The sequence below is a fragment of the Python bivittatus genome, unplaced genomic scaffold (assembly GCF_059951505.1).
Source record: "Python bivittatus isolate LINGU-HERP-01145 unplaced genomic scaffold, Pbiv_v1 ctg000210_np1212, whole genome shotgun sequence".
NCBI lineage: Eukaryota > Metazoa > Chordata > Lepidosauria > Squamata > Pythonidae > Python > Python bivittatus.
The window spans coordinates 7,697,829-7,717,337 of NW_028277053.1; the positions used below are offsets into that span (position 1 = coordinate 7,697,829).

At 37.5% G+C, this 19,509-nt stretch overlaps 1 protein-coding gene across 5 annotated transcripts in view; it reads left to right on the forward strand.

Annotated features, from left to right (window-relative positions):
• Positions 1–19,509, forward strand: part of CUNH10orf71 (chromosome unknown C10orf71 homolog) — a 52,196-nt gene that overhangs the window by 20,124 nt on the left and 12,563 nt on the right. For 2 of the 5 annotated variants that reach the window (XM_088139405.1, XM_088139406.1), the window contains one exon: positions 4,865–5,016. The exons of 2 other annotated variants lie outside the window; for them this stretch is intronic. The gene's annotated coding sequence lies outside the window, so the exon portion shown is untranslated. Of the gene's footprint in view, positions 1–4,108; positions 4,238–4,864; positions 5,017–19,509 lie in introns of those variants that run through there. One more of the 5 variants, XM_088139407.1, reaches the window with a different exon arrangement.

Below are 19,509 nucleotides of genomic sequence, written 5' to 3' on the forward strand. Positions count from 1 at the left end.
GGGCTCCTAAGAAAGGTGCTAAAATTGTTTCACCAATAACAGTAGGAAGAACCAGCCATTTTTATCATCAAAATTTGGTTTTTGCCCAATTTAGATAACAGGCCTGGCTATGATAATTTTTTTCTGTGACAGGGTCTAGGCTATGGAAAGTTACAGCTGAGCTTCATTTCTTCTTTGTTACAGTCTAGGAGAGAATTAAAGGAATTGTCTTAGGAAAGAAGGCCATGGTAAAGCAGTTCAATATTGTCTATGTACTTTTCTTTCCAACCTGTCTATGAAACCACCAGCAGTTGAGATCAGTTCAAAGGACATTTTTTTTCTTTAAAAAGCCATGCTTTTAAAAAGAGATTTTTAAAAATGTCTTTTGAGAAATTCTAATGGTATGAAAACTAAATTGTAATCTTTCTGGATATCTGTCAGCTTTCTAGAGATATCCAACTTGGGTATGGGTAGCGTATGCAAATAAATAAATACTGTATTGGGCAGGAAATGAAACTGGATACAGTAAGGACTTCTTCAGGAAACACATTTCCTAATGCAAACTTCTGAGTCCACTGTTATATGAAATGGTGATTAGGGTCACCTCGATTAAGGCCTTTCCAGTTGGGTTGCATAATGTGTTAGATTTAAAGGGAAAAGGCTGCTCTGAAGCCTGTTTGGGGGATACAAAGCACCTGTTGGCAACTCCTTAAATCAATAGGGTCTTCTCCCAAGATTGTGTGGGTGCTGCAGAGAACAGACAATCCTGGGGGGGTGGGGGGGGGAGGCAGTTCTATTAAGGAGATGCACACTTCAAAGCACTGTTTTTCCTCCAGATCCCAAATGATGCACAGCCCTACTTTCTTGTTTGTGAGTTATGGTTAACTTTTCAGTTGCAGCATGAGGATTCTCTAACCAGGTGTACTTTGGGCATATTTGTCATAATGATTATGTGGGTCAAAAGAAAGAGTCTTTGTTTCACACTCTGCTATTAGATGGGCTCAGTGGCAGGGCATACCACCCGTTCTTTTCTTCTGTACAACCTTCAGAAGAATTGCCACACAATTCTCCAGAATGAAACTCCAGAATGAAACCCACATTTCCCAATCCTGGTGTAATATTTTTAGCATCTGTTTAGTTTTCTGTGAGTGTATCTAGAAAGGAATCCTTAACTCAACTCTGAGATGACAAGAAGAACTTGGCCGTTTTGAGAAGGACATTTGTATTCACTGAAGAGAGAGTACAATCTATTTTGAGTGGGGCTGTTTACAAATATTGTAAAACAAACAAACTTTATTGATGTATTTGTTGGATTTATATCTTGCCTGTCCTTCAGGACCTCAATTTTTCCCACAACCACCACTCTGGTGAGGGAATTTGGACTGACAGAGAACATGGCTGGCCAAAGATAGAAATGAACTGCCAGGTGGACTTTGTGACAATTGTTCCTGGATAGCATCTATGCTTCTTTTTCTTTTTTTGCAATAATGTGGATAAAGGGATCTGGCTTTTATGTATCCTCTTGTGTATTCTTAACTATAAGCCCTCCTAAGCTTTAAAATGGCTGGCTGTCACGCATGGTGTCTTATTACATGCAGCTTAGAAACAAGATACATCCAGACACTCTTCTACAGCCCTGGGGGAAGCCAATTTGTGAAGAATGGTCTCCTCAGAATTCTAAATTCAACATAGGTGTTCTCTTATTTCTGTCCCATTCATATGCCTCCAACTTCTACATGATCAAGAGATAAATAATATTGACCAACCTATATATACATTAAGATTTTTTTCTTAGACCAGTGTCTTTGTGCAGAAGCTTGAGAAGAGCTGGACTGCTTTAGTGGATAGCAGAAAGGTTCTGTGAGATTCCCATGTGGTCTAAAACACTTCTTCCAAATCATTTTCAAACCAGGCACAGCCCTAATTGATATAGCCCCTTCACACAGCAGCTGTTGCTAGTAATTAGTCTTGCATTTACTGTTTGTATACATGCATGAACTAACTAAATGTATAATCAAGAAAAGTGACTTGTGGATAGCTCCCGCATGCAAGTTTCTCAGAAACATCTGTTTGCCACTGTAAGAAACAAAAATACAGGATTAAGATGGGCCATCGCCTGGTCCAGCAAGACTGTTTTTAAGTTCATAGAGATGGCTACTGCTCATAATATGATTTCTACCCCTGCCTGACCTGGTCTTATCATGTAATTGTGTAGAGTTCCCCTCTCTCAAGTATATTAGGGATAATACATTTTATATGTCTAATACAAGTAGAGCACAAGAGGTTAAACCACAACTTTCTTGTCATTGTTTATACTGTCATATGAGTTTCCTTTATGGTTTTGTATAAGTAGAGTTCATTGCAATTAACCAGGAACTGCAATGAACTCCAGTAAGGGAACCAGAGGGGAGGGGAAGTGGAGGAAGGCTGTGTGGGTGAAAAGCCATAGGCAGGAAAAGGAGGAAGGATGGAGCTTTGATAGCTGCCAATGATCCTTCGACTTTGTTACATCAGAGATGGACAGCTATAAATCCCCAACTTTTAGTAGCTACAATGGGAGATGCCTCTAGGTATCTTGGTGTCCTGTGAAACCACAGTACTGAAGGTTCTCCTCTCGTGGTGAATAGAAGCACTGTCTGCAGAATCATATTTAGCTTTCCCAGGGAATCCATGATACAGACTGTTCTAACCCAACCTAGTACTGCATAACATGATCTTCCATGCCTAAGCTTTCTACCCAATGTGCCTGTGATGAGCTCAATCAGTTTCCAAACATAGGGAGCTTTGCAGCTTGATCAGCAGTCCCTGGAGGATCATTTGTTTTATCTGTGTAGCAAATCGTGATTGGTGTTTAGATTCTGTATACCTCAGAACTGGTGATAGGGCCCCTGTTTGCAGCATGGAACAAGCACTGGGGGCAGCTAGTCTTTGCAGGGGGATGTCTTGCATCCATGATGAGCTGTCTGGACTTCTCATTCCTAATTCTCTGTGGTCTCCAATTCCCCTTTTACTAGTGTAGAAGTTAAAAGTCTTCAAACAACATGGAACAACTCTTCTGGGTGCCTCGTTTCTTTTCTGTTATTCCTCTGCCTCTTCTTCTGCCTCCTCGTTTTGAAAGAAAGGGAAAAATCCTTTAAAAAATAAAGAATGAGTTCATTGCAAGGAGTGGTGGATTCATAAGACTTCCAGCAGAAGCAATTTCTGTCCAAGTTGTCTCCAGTCTCTTGTCCCTCTGGGCTTAGTTCTAAACTGAGCCATCCATAGCCTGGGGCCTCCAACACTACACAACCCCAGCATTACTTTAGTGACACTTTTTCCAACTTATGCCAGCGCCAGAGCTTCTAAGGGGAGAGCACTGCTGAGTAGAAACCTCTCGGCTTTTGCAAGCACTGGTAGAGGCTGAGGGATGGATTCAGGTCAGAGCAAGCAAGAGCCTTGTGGCCACTTCTGTGGCTTCCTGTGGGGGCCAGGTTGCTTTGCAAAACAGCTTCAGGGAGTGCTTCACCTGAGCCTGCATCAAAGCAAAGCACCCAGTTGATGATTTACACAGCCCTACTAGTTAGTTAGGCAATTACACAAATGTAGCAATGGGCCAGTTGGTCAATAAGGCATCTCAGATATTAGCTAGAAAAGTTATGCATGGGTATTTATTTGTTTGCTTGTTTCATACTGCCTATCAAGGCCTTGAAAATAAAATGAAAATGAATTAAAAACCAGAATAAAATCAACATGAAAACAAAAACAATTTTTAAGCAGAAGTAATGGACCAGATAGGCCAACCTAAAAATGTAAGATTTAAAAGAGGCCTAAAAGATATCGATGCTAGGGCTGACATACCACAAAGGGAAGATAATTTCACAGGATAGCTGCTGATGTGGAAAAGGCCATCCCGAGTTTTAGGGATCTATACAGTAATGCCAACAGCTTGAATCTGGCTCAGTCGCTGACGGACAGCCACTGCAGATTGCCTAGCGCAGGTGCAATGTATGTTCAGCATAGCATCACAGCCACTAGTCTGGCTGCTGAATTTTTCATTCACCATGGTTTCTAAATCAGTTGTAAGAGCAGTACCTCATAAAGTACATTAAAGCCATCTCATTTTGTGTTTCCAGTGCCTGAATTGGCTATGTTATCCCCGTTCAGGAATGAGGCAATTGCATTTAGGCCTAAGCTGGTAACAGACAATGTTGAAGGATCCAGGAGCATCCCCAAACTGCAAATCTGTTCCTTTTGGGGGAGCATGGCTAATTGAGAGCAGGTAAATCCCTTAGTTCTTGTATTTTGAAGTCAAGCATCTACTTTGCTTCCCTCTTATCAAGATCTTTAACCCTTGTTTAGTCCAGTGCATTGGGATAAATCACACAGTCTCCTCTAATTCAGGCAATACAGAAAATGGGATCATTATAGCATTTGGTGATACCTCTCTCCAGTCCTCCCATTGGCCACATCCATAGACATTATAGGGATATTGGTGATAAAATGGAACCTAGAAGCTCCCACAGCAAGACTGCCAAGGGGTCAGCTGTTCTTCAGATATAATATGGGGCATAAAAAATACTCCAGGTAGCGGAGAATAGGTATACAAAAATAGGCACGGTGTAATTTATCCCAAGAAAAGGAACTCGTCATTTAGTGACAGAAGGACCTGTGATGTCTTCTATCATCCAGGCTTGACTGGACTTTTGTGTAAAAGTGGCTTCCTATGAGGATCTCTCTCTTTAAAAAAGGAGGCCTTGTAGCATCAAGAGACATTGACAGCTCAAGAAAACAGATGAGTGCTACTGGCAATCAAACCTGGATGAGGAAAGGAATGAACATATGATTAATAATGAGCTTTATTTCCTACAAATGTATCTATTTATTTTCTTTGTTTATTAATTTGCAGACTGAAAGAATCTACAGAACATAATGAAATATGTAGGTTGGAAAGATTTCCCAAAATAATTTCCATTCATCCTTACTGATGAGCCTCAAAGGGGCAATCAGAATATGAGAAGATCAAAACTGAGGCTTCCATAGTATCTGTTAACACAACAGGTAAGAAGAACCTGGGTACAAACATAAAATTGCTTAAGGCTTACTTTTCTAAAATCAAAAGATGTTAGCAAATGACTAGACAACCCGTGACCCGTCGCTCTTCTTTTCAGAGATATTTCCTTACCTAAACAGAGAAACAGAATGACTATGGGTGAAGTGGGGTGACTTACTGCCAGCTTCTCCATTGACTTTGCTTCTGGGAAGCTGGCAGGAGTGTCAGAAATCTCCCTCCCTCCCTCCATCCCTCCCTTCCTTCCTTTCCATGTATAATATGGACTTGCACCATTTGAGCCTCACGACCCACAGGAGAGCCCCAGTGAAGCCTCCTCCTCTTCCTTGGCTGACCTGCGGAACTGCCTGCCACTTTGTTGGGGGCAGGTGGAACAAACAGAGCCACAGACCGTGAGGAAAACTGCACCTTCACTCCCCATTTTGGTGTGGTTCCAAGGGCCCCCTCCCTTGAGGGAGGAAGAGGGCTTACCTGTTGACTGCCAGTGCCTACCAGCCAGCCCTACCTCACCAGTAGGCTTCCACGTCGCTCCCTCATCCTTCCCTCAACACCCACCACTGTTAAGAGATTTCAAATTTCTGCCTCGTTTCCAAAGCAGCCAATCGCCGCTCGCCTGTTGGCCCTTGCCACCAGCTGATTGGGTGCAGGGGACAGAGGGAAAGAGGTTGGGGATATGCCCATGATGGTCACGTGACCTGGGCTGACCGCAGCAGTGCTGAAGCAGCCACAAATTTCCCAAATTCAATCCTGTGGGAGTCGTGGGTCCTGGATTTTGGACGCATTCTGTAAGTTAGCCCATTTGAGGTATCTTGGTTCAAAAATTGTTGCCCTGTTTCGCCCAGCTGAAGGTACAAGAGTTTTAGTAGTATATAGACAGATACTGTAGCCTATAAAGTCACATGAGTTTCCTGAACTTCAAATGTATGCTATGTAGTTTCAGCTAGGCTGCCTTCCTGTCTCAAGATCCCAAGGGCCCACACCCTCAGCAACCTCAAGGTGTAGAGTATAAGTCATGGTGCTGGCACTCATGAGGATGACCGCATAGCCAGAGTCACCTGATCCCCCGAAATGTAATCCAGGCCCAGACTCAACATTCATCTGCCAGCACAGGCCATGGGAACCGCCCCTCTCCCTGGAAGTTCCTACCTTTTCTCATGGCTGCTTGCAAATGTTTGGCACTAGCTATCTTGACTTTTTGTAATATTTGTGGAATCTGTCAGTCCCACTAGGTAGACCAGACCAGGAAATCAACTCCACAAAAAGAGTAAAATGACTTTTATTGAGATTGGCTATAATAATCAAATACTGCAAGTCTGATTATATTGTACCTCCTCCTCCTCCTCCTCTTTCTTAGAGTTCAATGAATTAGGGAGGTGTCTGTCTGAGCTGCTTCTGAATGTTATCTCATTGCTCTAAACTTTAAAAAATGCATATCTCTGTCAAGGTTATCTTCCTTACTCTCTACAGAACCAGACCTACTCAAACTGTTTCTTAAAACTGTTTCTTCCATCACGAGACCTTTCCTCAGGAATTTGGAGAAAATTCACCAAATGATGCCCCTTCTAGGGATGGGAGAGGAATTTATTTTCTTTGCATTTGAATGTGAACTAAACTAGTTTCACAGTTCTGAAGTGAATTTTTCAGTTTTTCAAAGTATACAGTGCAGTTTGCCAGTCATCATCTACATCATCTTCTGTACAAATTACATATTTGCATTAATGGGCAAAATGCAACTGGTACACTAGCAGAATTAATCATTTGTACTACTCAAGGCAATATAGATAATGCTCCCTCCTCCTATTTCCCCCCACAACAAGCCTGTGAGGTGGATTGGGCTGAGAGAGAATAAGGACATTTTTGGAAAAATATGCCCCAACAAACCCTCAAATCTTACTGCAAACTTTAAAAATATCTCAAATATGGGAAGCTTGGCAGACTTAGCATGTCATACAAATTAGAACTGATTAAAAAGCCAAATCTGATATGTGAGATCTACCTGCAGGAATCTAGAACAATCACCAGCTGCTAGCAAAGTAATACAGATAACTAATTCTTTTCTGTCATCTAATGGTTGTGCAGATTTTCCCAGGCCAGATGTGATGGCTTTGCTAATAGCTCATGTAGTTAGACATCTTCATCTGGTGTAAGCCAAGTGCAGCAGGGAAATGACCAGTTTCTAGATCAGTGTTTTTCAACCTTGGCAATTTGAAGATGTGTGGACTTCAACTCCCAGAATTCCCCAGCCAGCATGAGTTCCCAGAATTCCCCAGTCAGAATTCAAAATAAAACATTAAAAATAAAATAGAATAAAAAACATAAAATATAAACACAAAGTAATATAGGAATATTACAATTGGTGGCAGATTAATTGGTAGTGAGAATTGTCTAACTTTACAGACAGTATAACAGAATTTGATTACATTCAGTACAGATGTTATAATCACATACCTCAGCCTAGGTTTTCTTTAAACACTTTTGCTTTTTCTGGCTGGAGAAGTTTTCTATTCCTTGCTTCCACCATGCTTGGGGGTCTGTGTAAAACAGGTGGAAATTCAACAATGAGATTTCCTTCAAATGTGCAAATAGGCACTGTATCCACTGATGTTCTGGGTGGTGTAAATCTGTGTCTCACACCTGAAAGCCAGAGATGAGGCTTTCATCTCTGAAACTGGAGTTTTCTGTCTCACTCTGAGAGAGAGAGAAAACAATAATATGATATAATAAATGAATAGCTTGGGAAATTACTGTCAGAAGCAAAACAACTGTAGAACGTTTGATCAATTAGTCAAATTGCCCCTTAGCTGAAAAAAAATGCTAGTATAAAATATTGCTGGAAAACACAGTACCCACTGCTATGAATTAGTTATAAATTTGTCCTTCCAGTTATGTGTAATTGTTATTTCATGTATTGCCCATATACAAAACGTCCACAATTCTTGATATTTTGACTAATTTCAAGTATTGGGGATACAGACAGAAAGAACTTTCATTTGCTCTGCTGGGATTCATATACTGAATCCAGAATGAATTCTTGAGATAAGGCTAAAACTTAACACACCTTTATTAGGTACAGAAGGCATACATTCACTTCTATCAGTCTCATACCGAACCAAAATGACCTATATCACAAATCTATTCCTGAGTCTTCTATCTAAAATTTGTGAGCTTAACATCCACCAGGCCTGGGCGCAAATGATCCGTGATATCAGTGGATGTCTTGTCAAGGTCAGGCCTTGATGTACACTTGTGTAGGCTTAATCCAGTCCAGCTCTCTTCTTTTTTTTTTTAATTTTTTTATTTTTTACAACAAACACAAACATACATAAACAAACAAGAGCATAAAAAACATAAAAACCATCTTCAACCGTGTGTCAGCCAGTTACCAATCATTTGTGCCATCCTTTCATAGTCTTCACTCACCATTTATATAGAGTCTCATATTATCTATCCAACATATATTTATATATTTATCAGTTATCAATTATTATTCATTTGTTACTAGTCTATCTATAACACCAGCTTTCATTATAAGATTTGTATCATTTTTATCCATTGATTATATATATATATATATAGTAATTTAAATCAATTTATCAAGTTTCTATTATATAATTTCCTAATCTATTACATTACTATATCTTTTCATCCAACCATTGATAAAACAAATCCCATATCATATAAAATTGTTTGTCTTCTTGCTCTCTAATTTCAAATGTCAATTTACTCATCTCAGCACATTCCATAATTTTCTTAATAACTTCTTCCTGCATAGGTATTTTTTCATTCTTCCAATTCTTAGCAAATACAATTCTAGCCGCTGTCAAAACATTTACAATCAGATATTTCAGTTCTTTACTATATGTTTCCGATATAATTCCCAGTAAAAATGTCTCTGGTTTAAAGTCTATATGTTGTTTTGTCATTTTTTCCAACCATGTGTGGATTTTAATCCAATATCTTTTGGCTTCTGGGCATGTTCACCACATATGGTAATATGAACCGGGTATCTGATGACACTTCCAACATTTATCGGACTTGTTCTTATACATCCTCGCGATCCTCGCTGGAGGTAAATGCCACCTGTAAAACATCTTATACAAGTTTTCTTTATATGCAGTTGACATTGTCATTTTATAGTTTTGAGACCATAGTTTTTGCCACTTCTCTAAATCAATTCCATGTCCAAAATTTTTCCCCCATGCAATCATTATTTCTTTGACCTGTTCTTCCTCCATTTTAAATTCTAGTAAACGTCCATAAAGTTTTTTAATCACCTTTTCATCAGTACCCATCAAAATTTTATCTAGAACAGTCAGCTCATCATAGATACCTTCTGCTTTAAAATCTTTATCAAATCTAGATTGTATTTGCAAATATGAAAACCAATTCATTTTTATACCTTGTTCTTCCAACGCTTGCATAGTTTTAAGTTCACCCTTTTCATTCAATATCTCAGTATATCTAACTGTTTGTTCCTTTTTATATGTTATTGGATAAGAGAAGGCTTCGATAGTGGATATCCATCGTGGAACTTTTAAATAATATTGTCTTCTTGTCTTCTCCCAGTTTAAAAACAATGCCTCTCGAATATAATGCCTTCTAAAATAGCCCTGTGTTTTCGTTCCCTTATACCATAGGAAAGCATGCCAGCCCAACAACAGGTCATGTCCCTCTAAGGTCAATAATCTGTTATTTCTTAAAGTTATCCAATCCTTTACCCACATCAAATTTGTCGCCTGATAATATAATTCCCAGTTAGGCAAGGCAAACCCACCTCTTACTCTTGCATCTTGTAGTAGTTTAAGCTTTATTCTTGCTTTTTTACCCTGCCAGATGTATTTCAATATGATTTTATTTAAGTCATCAAAGAACTCTTTCCCTAGACGAATTGGAATTGTCTGGAATAAATATAATATCCTAGGCAATATATTCATCTTAATGGTGGATATTCTCCCAATCATTGATAATTGTAAGTTCTCCCATTTTGTCAAATCTGTTGCAGTCTGTCGTTTAAGTTTAACATAATTATCCTCCTTCAATGTACTACATCTTGGTGTAATATATATCCCTAGGTATTTAACCCTGTTTGTGAACTGTATTTCTAAAACTTCTTCCAATTCTTTCTTTCGCCTTGCTAGCATATTCTTTGTTAATATCTTTGTTTTATCTTTATTTATTTTTAAACCTGCTACTTTTCCATATTCTTCTATCTTTTCAATTAATTTAGATGCTGTTTCCAATGGGTCCTCTAGTATAAATACTAGGTCATCTGCAAAGGCTTGCAATTTGTACTCTTCCTTTTTGATTTTCATTCCTTTTATTTCTTTCTCTTCTCTTATATTCCTATTCAACACTTCTAATGTTAAAACAAACAACAGGGGCGATAGTGGACAGCCTTGTCTCGTCCCTTTTGTTATGTCTATCTGTTCTGTTAAATCTCCGTTTATCATGATCTTTGCAGTCTGCTTATGATATATTGTTTCAATGGCTTGAGTAAATTTTTTGCCAAAGCCCATTTGTACCAATTGCAGTAACATAAATCACCAATTCACGTTGTCAAAGGCTTTTTGTGCGTCTAAAAATATCAAGGCCATTTGCTTTTCAGGATGTGCCTCATAGTATTCCAGAGTGTCCAGAATTACTCTCATGTTGTCTTTAATTTGTCTCTTTGGCAGAAATCCGTTTTGATCGGCATGAATAAAATTATTTAAATATCTTTTCAGTCTCTCTGCCAAAATTGAAGCAAAAATTTTATAATCTGAATTTAATAGAGATATAGGTCTATAATTTTTAACCTGTTGTGGGTCAGTGTCCTCCTTCGGTATAAGTGTAATGTATGCTTCAGTCCATGTTTTAGGTATCCTCTTCTTTGTCATAACTTCATTCATAACTTCCAATAGTTGGAGGCTCAATATGTCCTGGAAGGTTTTGTAGAATCCCACTGGCAGCCCATCTGGACCTGGGGCTTTCCCAACATGCTGCTTTTTTAAAGCTTCTGTTAGTTCCATCATAGTTATATTCCCCTCTAACATTATTTCTTTGACACAATGTAAAAAAAGAGGTGTGGTCTTATATATTAGAGATACAATGCTGGCAGAACAAATTTATGCAGATGATGATGGAAGGATTCTGATGGTTGAAATAATAGATAATAATGTTAAAACTCTTTTAATTGCAATTTATGCTCCTAATGACAATCAAGAAGAATTTTACAGGAAATTACATATGAAAATAGTTGAATTGGACTATGCTAATATTTGTATGATGGGAGATTTCAATGGAATAATTAATGATCAATTGGACTACAAAACACAGAAATTGACAAAGAGAACTAGGAAGACACTGCCAAAATCTTTCCTTCGAATGATAGAAGAAATAAATTTGAAAGATGCATGGAGAGAAAGAAATCCGGCAAATAAACAATACACTTTTTATTCAAACAGACATGCATCTTGGTCTAGAATTGATATGGTATGGATGTCAGCGGACTTATTTGCCAACATTCGAGAAATTGAAATACAAACAAGTACTTGGGCCGACCACAACCCAATGGTAGTTATTTGGAAAGGACAACGGAAGAGATTTAGATGGACTTTAAATAATAGGATATTAAAAGAAAAAGATTTTAAACAGAAAATAGAGAAAGAACTTACCTTCTTTTTTAATGAAAATAAAAAAGAGGATACATCATTACAGAATCTTTGGGACACAATGAAGGCTTATACAAGAGGTTTAATAATAGATTATACAAGGAAAAGAAACATAATGCAGAAAAAGACCTTTAAATTATTGAAGGATGACCATAAAAAACTGGAAGAAGAGTTACAGAAATCCCCGCAAAAAAAAGACATTAAAGTTAAAATGGATTTAATTAAACATAAAATGGGATTAATGGAAAAGGAGGAACTAGCACAAAAAATCAGAAGTGCTAAACAGAACTACTTTGAAGATGCAAATAAACCAGGCAGATGGCTAGCTTATAAACTGAGAAAGGAGAGAGAATCAAAAAGGATTAATCAATTGATAAATGAAGAAGGACAGATCTGCTTTGGTAATGAGGACAAGAAAAAAATTATACAAGATTACTATGGAAAATTGTATTACCAAGAGAATGTTCAAGAAGAAGAAGTAAGACAATATTTACAGAAAGCGAAATTACCTCAGATACCAGTCCAGCTCTCTTCTGAAGTTTCATTCCTCTTTTGTACAGTTCATGTTCTCCTCAAGTAGTTTTTACACGGGACCACGCTCATATGTCTAGTACATATGTAGTTCTCTCCCTTGTTTTCAACTTTTAAAGAATTGCTCAGAATTCTTTACAGCCTTTGTAAATTGGGAACTTTCCATACTTTTTTACAACTTTTGTACACTTCTGTAAACTTCTGGAAGCTTTGGTAAGTTTCAGAGGACTTTCCATGATGCCATCTTGGTTTTCTGGGCCTTAGTTCTGATTCTAGCCATTGCTGCCATTCCTCATGTCTCGCTATGGGATCCTAGCCTCTATTCCTCTCTTCTTCTCAGGCATTCACTGCCAATTTCTCTGCCTTTTCCAGGAGAAGGAAACTTGAATTCCTTGGTGTTGTGTGTCTTCCACCAGCCTATCCACAAGTCATCTTGGCTTTCAATTTCCCCATCTCAAATGCTTGGCTTCCAGTCAAACAGATTTTTTGAGTTCTGTAGGTTTGCTACTTTTCATCTGCCCTATACACATACCCTGACTAACTTGGCTATGATATTTAAGGCTACTGCATATCCTTTTCCTGTATTTCAAAAAGCAAAACTTTTTCATATAACAGAGACATCCCATTTTAGGATAACATTACAGGTCTTGACAATTTCAGAATCAAGATAGTTCATATGGCTTTCTTCTCACATAAATATATCTTGGAGTATAAAGTATTTTATGCCATTCTTGGTCTGACCCATAGTCAGCTGTGACAACACATGCATATTTCATAACAACAAACACTGTACAGCCTTGTTGACTCTTCTGTTAATTTTAGCTACAAATACAGCAACAGTAGAACATGCCCAAACCATGAGTTAATATCTCCAACAGCAAAGTGACCGCAACTGAACCTTGATAAACAATGTCTTTGTTACATTAACTGCATTTTAGATAAAATTTTATTTGGTGTCATAATTTTAAAACAACCAGTCCATGGCTTGCAAGTATCAGATGTTCAACTTAATTTTTCTGAAGGTCAACAAAATAGCATTGATTTCATCTACTTCCTCCAAGTTCTTATAAAAATATATGATTGGTTTAAGAACCTCAGTTAATTCCTCCAAGAATTTTAACAAATATTGAATTTCAGGAGCAGCAATCGGATTAGGACCAAACCTTTCCAAAATGATTGAATTGAATTGCCAAAGAAACAATTTTTTGAGGTAAATCAAACTTGGTTATAATTTTTACAGATTTTAAAAATTGAACTATAACAAAATTAGAGCTGAGCTGGTCCAAGCTAATAATAATGGAAGAAGCCAGATTTATTCAGAACAGGTTTTAAAATTTAAATTTATGACATGAAATAAGTTTTTATGGATTCAAAACCAGCCAATATTATCCATATATATCTTGCAGCAAGTAAGACAATTATCTTAAGAAATCAGGACCCCTATATCCCCCAAGATTTTAATTCGAAGATTGGAATTCCTTATTCCAATCTGCGGCAAATTTATTGTATGCAAAAAGATGGAAAAGTAATGAAATACCTACAGTGGAAGATTTGATTTTAACATTAACTGAACTTCCACAAATGGCAAAGCTGACCAGTCTGGTCAGGGAAAAAAACAACAAAGACCTTTTTGAAAGACTGGAAACCTTATGTGGACTTTTTGTTGAAAGAAGAAAAGACTGAATTGATGATTTTTGCATTTGGGGATTAAAAAGGGCCAAAGAGGATGGGGAAAAGATTAAGATGATAATTACTTGATAGAAAGAAGGGTGGAAGGCATAACAATATATTTTCTTCTCTTTTCATTCCTTTTCTTTTTCTTACTTCTTATCTTTTTTTGTGTATTTTTACTGTATTGAAAAATTATGTGTGTGTGTATGAATTCCTTATTCCAATCAATAACTGAAGCTAATGTTCAGTGATAGATCTGAAAATGCAGGAAATTAAATCCATCTTTTCCAACAAGTCACTGTAATTTAAGACGTAGGAATCTTGAAGGATACCACTTCCAAAAAGGAAATTGTATTTATATTTAAGTGTGCAAATTAATTTATAATGGAAAGGAATAAAAATAGGAAGAGCATATAAATATAAATATAAATCAGTCTTGGAACTGAATTCATCTTAGTCACATTTATCTTGTGCAATACTCAAAGGAATTCTACACCATCTGTCTAGCTCCTATTTCATTTGTACCAACTTCAGTGATAAGTTCAAACTCTCACTGACAATTTGCATCATTGGCTTACATGTACGTATCCCAGATCCCCTGTCTAGGGCCTTTTTTCCTTCTTCTATATTCAATTCTGGTGTAAGTTCTCAGTATGCAGATACAGGCATATTCTCCCAATGGTATGCTAAGCACTTGTAGCATTCTATGGAAGCACATATGCTAAGATTATCTATGATCGTCTCCTAGGGAAGCATGGAAGAAACATTTCACTGCAGGAATCATTTCCAAGCAGATGGCAAAGCAAATGCACTGAGCAATTCATAATGGGCAAGATTAATTTTCAATTATAGAAATTAATTTTAGCAGTTTTTCCCATTAAACTTTCCTGCTACCAGCTATGGCCTTGGCCAAAACCCAGCTTAGGAATTAGGTGTGAATGCTATACATGTTTGCTGTATCCAACAAAACACACACAAATACAAATAAAGGATATAGATCACTTTATTAAGCCTATGGTGATTAGCAATATAGAAACAATACGTTAAGGTCTTATGCTTTGTGCCAGGTGACTCTTATGCTCTTTTCTTACAAAGAGTTTCAAGGCAAAAGACATGGAAATATACATGCTGGGGTGACTCCTTCAAGCATGGTCCCAAAAGCAGGGGAGACAAACTGTTAAGAAAGTCTCAGAGGGTACTTTTCACATGCAACAGTAGCTTACCCAAATTGTAGCTTTCCAGTTGTGCATGTCTGCAGAGCATGTATCGATAGGGGCATTTCTGTGCAGCAGCTCACACCCCTCCATCACAGCTGATCATGCTTTGACAATGCTTGTAGTTAATTTTAAAATAATGGTTATCGTTAGCGCTGAACATACAGAAGTAAAAAAAAAAAAAAAGACTCCTCTTTCTAATGAACAAAACCAGTTGATCAAAACGGATACTGGAAAAGTTGCACTTATCCATCTAGGTAACTGCCAGCGTTCTGCAAGGAAGAGGAAACACAGAAGCACGAGCTTCTTCTAAAGATGCAAGTTTTTTTTTTTAAAAAAAAGGACTATTAAGAGCTATTGAGTAAAAAAATAAAATTATTTTTAACTGGATAGAGTATAATCTAGTAAAAGTTCAAGCTTAATAGACAAATGCTTAAGACTAGCACTGCTGGATCACGTCAAGGCCAGCATTTTGTTTCTTGAAGTAGCAAAACTCTCTGGTCATTCTGGCGCTCACAAGTAGGATGCAGACCTATAGCCCTTCCTTCCTTTATTCCCTGCAGCTGGTGTTTGGAGGCATTCTGTCCCTGCCAAAGACAGTACTGAATCTTCAAGACTCTTTATGGACTTGCCTCCATGAACTGATCAAAATTTAAAGTTAGTGGCTATTGTAATTGGGTTAATTATGGCACTTGTTAATTAGGCACTGTGGGAAGAAATGCTTTTTGTCATCTGTTCAAATTCTCCTTCCAGTCAGCATCACTGGATGGCTCCTGGTCCTGGTTTTCTGAGAGGGAGAAAAACATTTCCCTGTCTCCTTTTTCTTTGCCGCGTGTGATTTTATACACCTCAGTCACATCCCCACTCAGTTGCCTTTTGTCCAAGCTAAAGAGTTCATCCTTTTCTCATAAGGAAATTGTTTGAGCCCCTGATAATTTTGTTAGCCTTCTTCTGCACTTTTTCCAACTCTATTATATCCTTTTTCAAAGATGGCACTGTATACAGTATTTCATATGTAAATGTGCCATGCATTAAATTTTAAGTTCCTTCTAATGAAAAGCCAGTATTAAATATTTTGAAGTAAATTGATTGAGAAAGTGGTGACCTCTGACGTCCAGATACATCTGGATGAAACTATTTCTGGACCAATTTCAAATAAGGTTTTGTTCAGGATAAAGTGATGAGATTGTTTTGGCCACCTTGGTGGATGATAGAAAATGGATGGGAACAGTGTAAACCTGATAGTTCTCCTGGACCTCTCAGCAGCTTTCAATGCTGTGCTATCTTTCTGGGTCAGTTGATGGGGTTGAGTCATGAGCAGCTGTTTTTGCAGGAGCTCTGGCCCTTCCTGTTGGGACTTGCCAGAAGGTGGTGCCAGAGGTCTGCTGTTCAATGTCCAGGTCATTGACTTTTGGTGTTCCATAGATTCCAATGTTGCCTCCTATGCTCTTTAACACAGCCCTGAACTGCTGGGGGAAATAATTCAGAACCTGGAGTATGATGCCCTCAGTATGCTTATGACACTGAGCTCTACTGCTCCCTACTGCCCAACTCCAAAGAAGCCATCAATACCTTTAAATATTTCCTGATCTCAGTAATGAGAGATAATTGAGGGAGAACGAGGCCCCTGCACTTTGGGCCTGAGGTGAAGTCTGTTCTGGATGGGGTTGCATTGCTCCAGAAAGATTTGAAAGCAGCAGTGCACCTATGCCTTGATATAAACTATTACGGTGCCCTACAGTGGGACGTCATTTGAAAAATGCAAGAAATTGCAGAAGGTGCAAATGTTATGGCCCTGAATAGAACAAGGTACAGGAATCATAGAATGCCTGCACTGAAAGATTGGCATTGCGTACCAACTGCTAACCAGCCCAGATTAAGGCGCTGGTGTCAGCCTTAAAGCCCTAAGTGGCTTAGGGGCTGCTTATTTAGGGGGTGCCTCTCGCACTAAGAACTAAGCAGGAGAGGCCATGCTCAAGATGCCCCCTGCCAGAAACTTAACTGTCAAGAACTTTGTCCCGCATGGCTCCCAGCTATGGAATGCACTCCATAAGGAGAAGGGTTCACTCCTACTCATCCAGTATTTGGGAAGATTTTTCTTGGCTAAGCTGTTAATTGTTAATTATTTTAATGATTCATTTTAACTGCATTAATTTTGGATTTTTTTTAATACTCTGCATTTTTATTGTTGTAAGCCACCTTCATTGTTGGAATAAACAGAAATTTAAGCTATTATTACTATTACTATTACTATTATTATTATTTTAAAAACTAACTTTTGGAATGCTTTTAAATTCCATATACAAAGGGATGTAACAATAAAGGGTTCTATATGTACATTCTTAACTGAATGCAGTCAGGGGTGAAAGAGCTGGGTTGGCACCCAGAAGTAGGTTTAAATCTACCCTCAGCCACAGAAGTTCGCTTTTCTCTCAATCCAACCTACTTTGTCAGGTTGCTGTTGAGCTTCTGCAGCTAAGAGAAGATACAACTCTACAAAATAATTGAAAATATCACCTTGACAATCCTCTTAAATTCAAACTAAAATGTAAAAACAGGATGCATATGTTAGCATTCCTATTCCCAATCACATCTCCTGTAGCAAGAAAGTAATTTCTTATGAAATATTATCTGCAGTATCCAATAAAAAACATGTTTTATAAGTCACAGTTACAGACTATTCTCTTGTTACAGCAATGCTATCACTTTATGCACCAGATCTAGCACAACTTTGTTTTAATTAACCTGCTTAAGAAAATAAAAACAACTAGGACATGGTAATGACAGATGATTTCGACAGTATTCAATCCTCGTAAATGTTGCATATTACAACAAATATTAAAACCATGCAAAAGTCTTAGAATAGTAGTGAGGAGTTATTTACAAATACTGTGACAGGAAAAAAAAGTTACTGTATAAACAGATTGATAAAAGAGGTGAAATTAGTAAAAGAACAGCATTTGGTAAATACATATGAACAATTAATGACAGATAAAGAAAAATACTGATTTAAATGGTCTTATTGAAGCAAAAACAATCTCTAGTTATTTAAAACAAAAATATTTTCAAAATAAGGAGAAACAAGATAAGTTATTAGATTACAATTAGCAAAAAAAAAAAACAACCCCAAAAATGACCCATATAGTAGGTAATTCTAATGACATTACAAGCAGTTTGGAGGAAACAAACATTTATATTTTACAAATACTTCTATGAATCAACAATCCACAGAGATGGAAGGGAAAAATCTTAGTAGGTTCCTACATTTTGATGCATGGATAATTTAAATCTATACAAAATAAATATCAGAAAATAAGACTCTTATGTCAAAAGTTATGGGAGCAAAATTACATCAGAATTATGATAGGTACTGAAGTTTTACTCAGTGTATATCAGGACATGAAACTAAGCAACAACACTGCTAATTAGTAGTAGGAGAAGAATCCAGTAAATGTGGTTTCCTAGACCAGTGTTTCTCAATCTTAGCAACTTTAAGATGTGTGGACCTCAACTCCCAGAATTTTCTAGCCCTGCTCACTGGAGAATTCTGGGAGCTGAAGTCTGCATATCTTAAAGTTACCATGGGACATAATTAGGAATTTTAGCAAATAGATTAAATAGCATAATATCTAGTTCACCCTTAGCCATGATTGATAAATGCAAAGTAAACAAACAATTGGGAAATTACACAGTAATCTTTAAAAATTAAATTAAAAAATGAATATTTTGAAATAATGGGCAAGAAATTAAATAGGAAGATGGAACACAAAACTAATGGGGGAGGATTGCATAAGAATGAGTGAAACATGGATGGAAATGATAAATTACAAAGTTTAATAAATCAGCAATTGTTGGTCATTCTTAATAAAGAGAAATATCATACAAACAGAGCCTGTACAATGTTGAAATGTGACAACAGCAATTTATATTTACTTTTATTTCTCTCTGCATCCTCCATGATCTTGTCATCCATTAAAAAGGCTGAATTTACTAACTGTAAGGGTCTTTTTAGACCCTGGATCCAGTACTCCTTCTTCTTCCCCCAAGGTGTTCTCTGAGCAAAAGGTACTGTTTTAAATTTCATTAGGCACATAATGATGCCATTTGTTGTTTTTCTAGCACACGGAAATCCCAAACTACTTTTTGGAGATGGAATTCTATGGAGGATTGAGAACTGGAGCCAAAGCAAGCCAAAAATGGCCATTTGCCTTGACTTGAGTTAAAAACACCCTGTAACAATCCATTCCACACTGGGTTCAGGGTTTCTGGTGGGCCAACATGCAGCTCTAGGAAAAATCAGTTAAAATGTTCAGAAGAGCAAATCCAGCAAGTACAGAAATAAAACAGTATAGGCAATGATAAGGGTCATAATGAAAATTATAGTCTTCATCTGTGTTAAAATTTATTTCAACTCTAC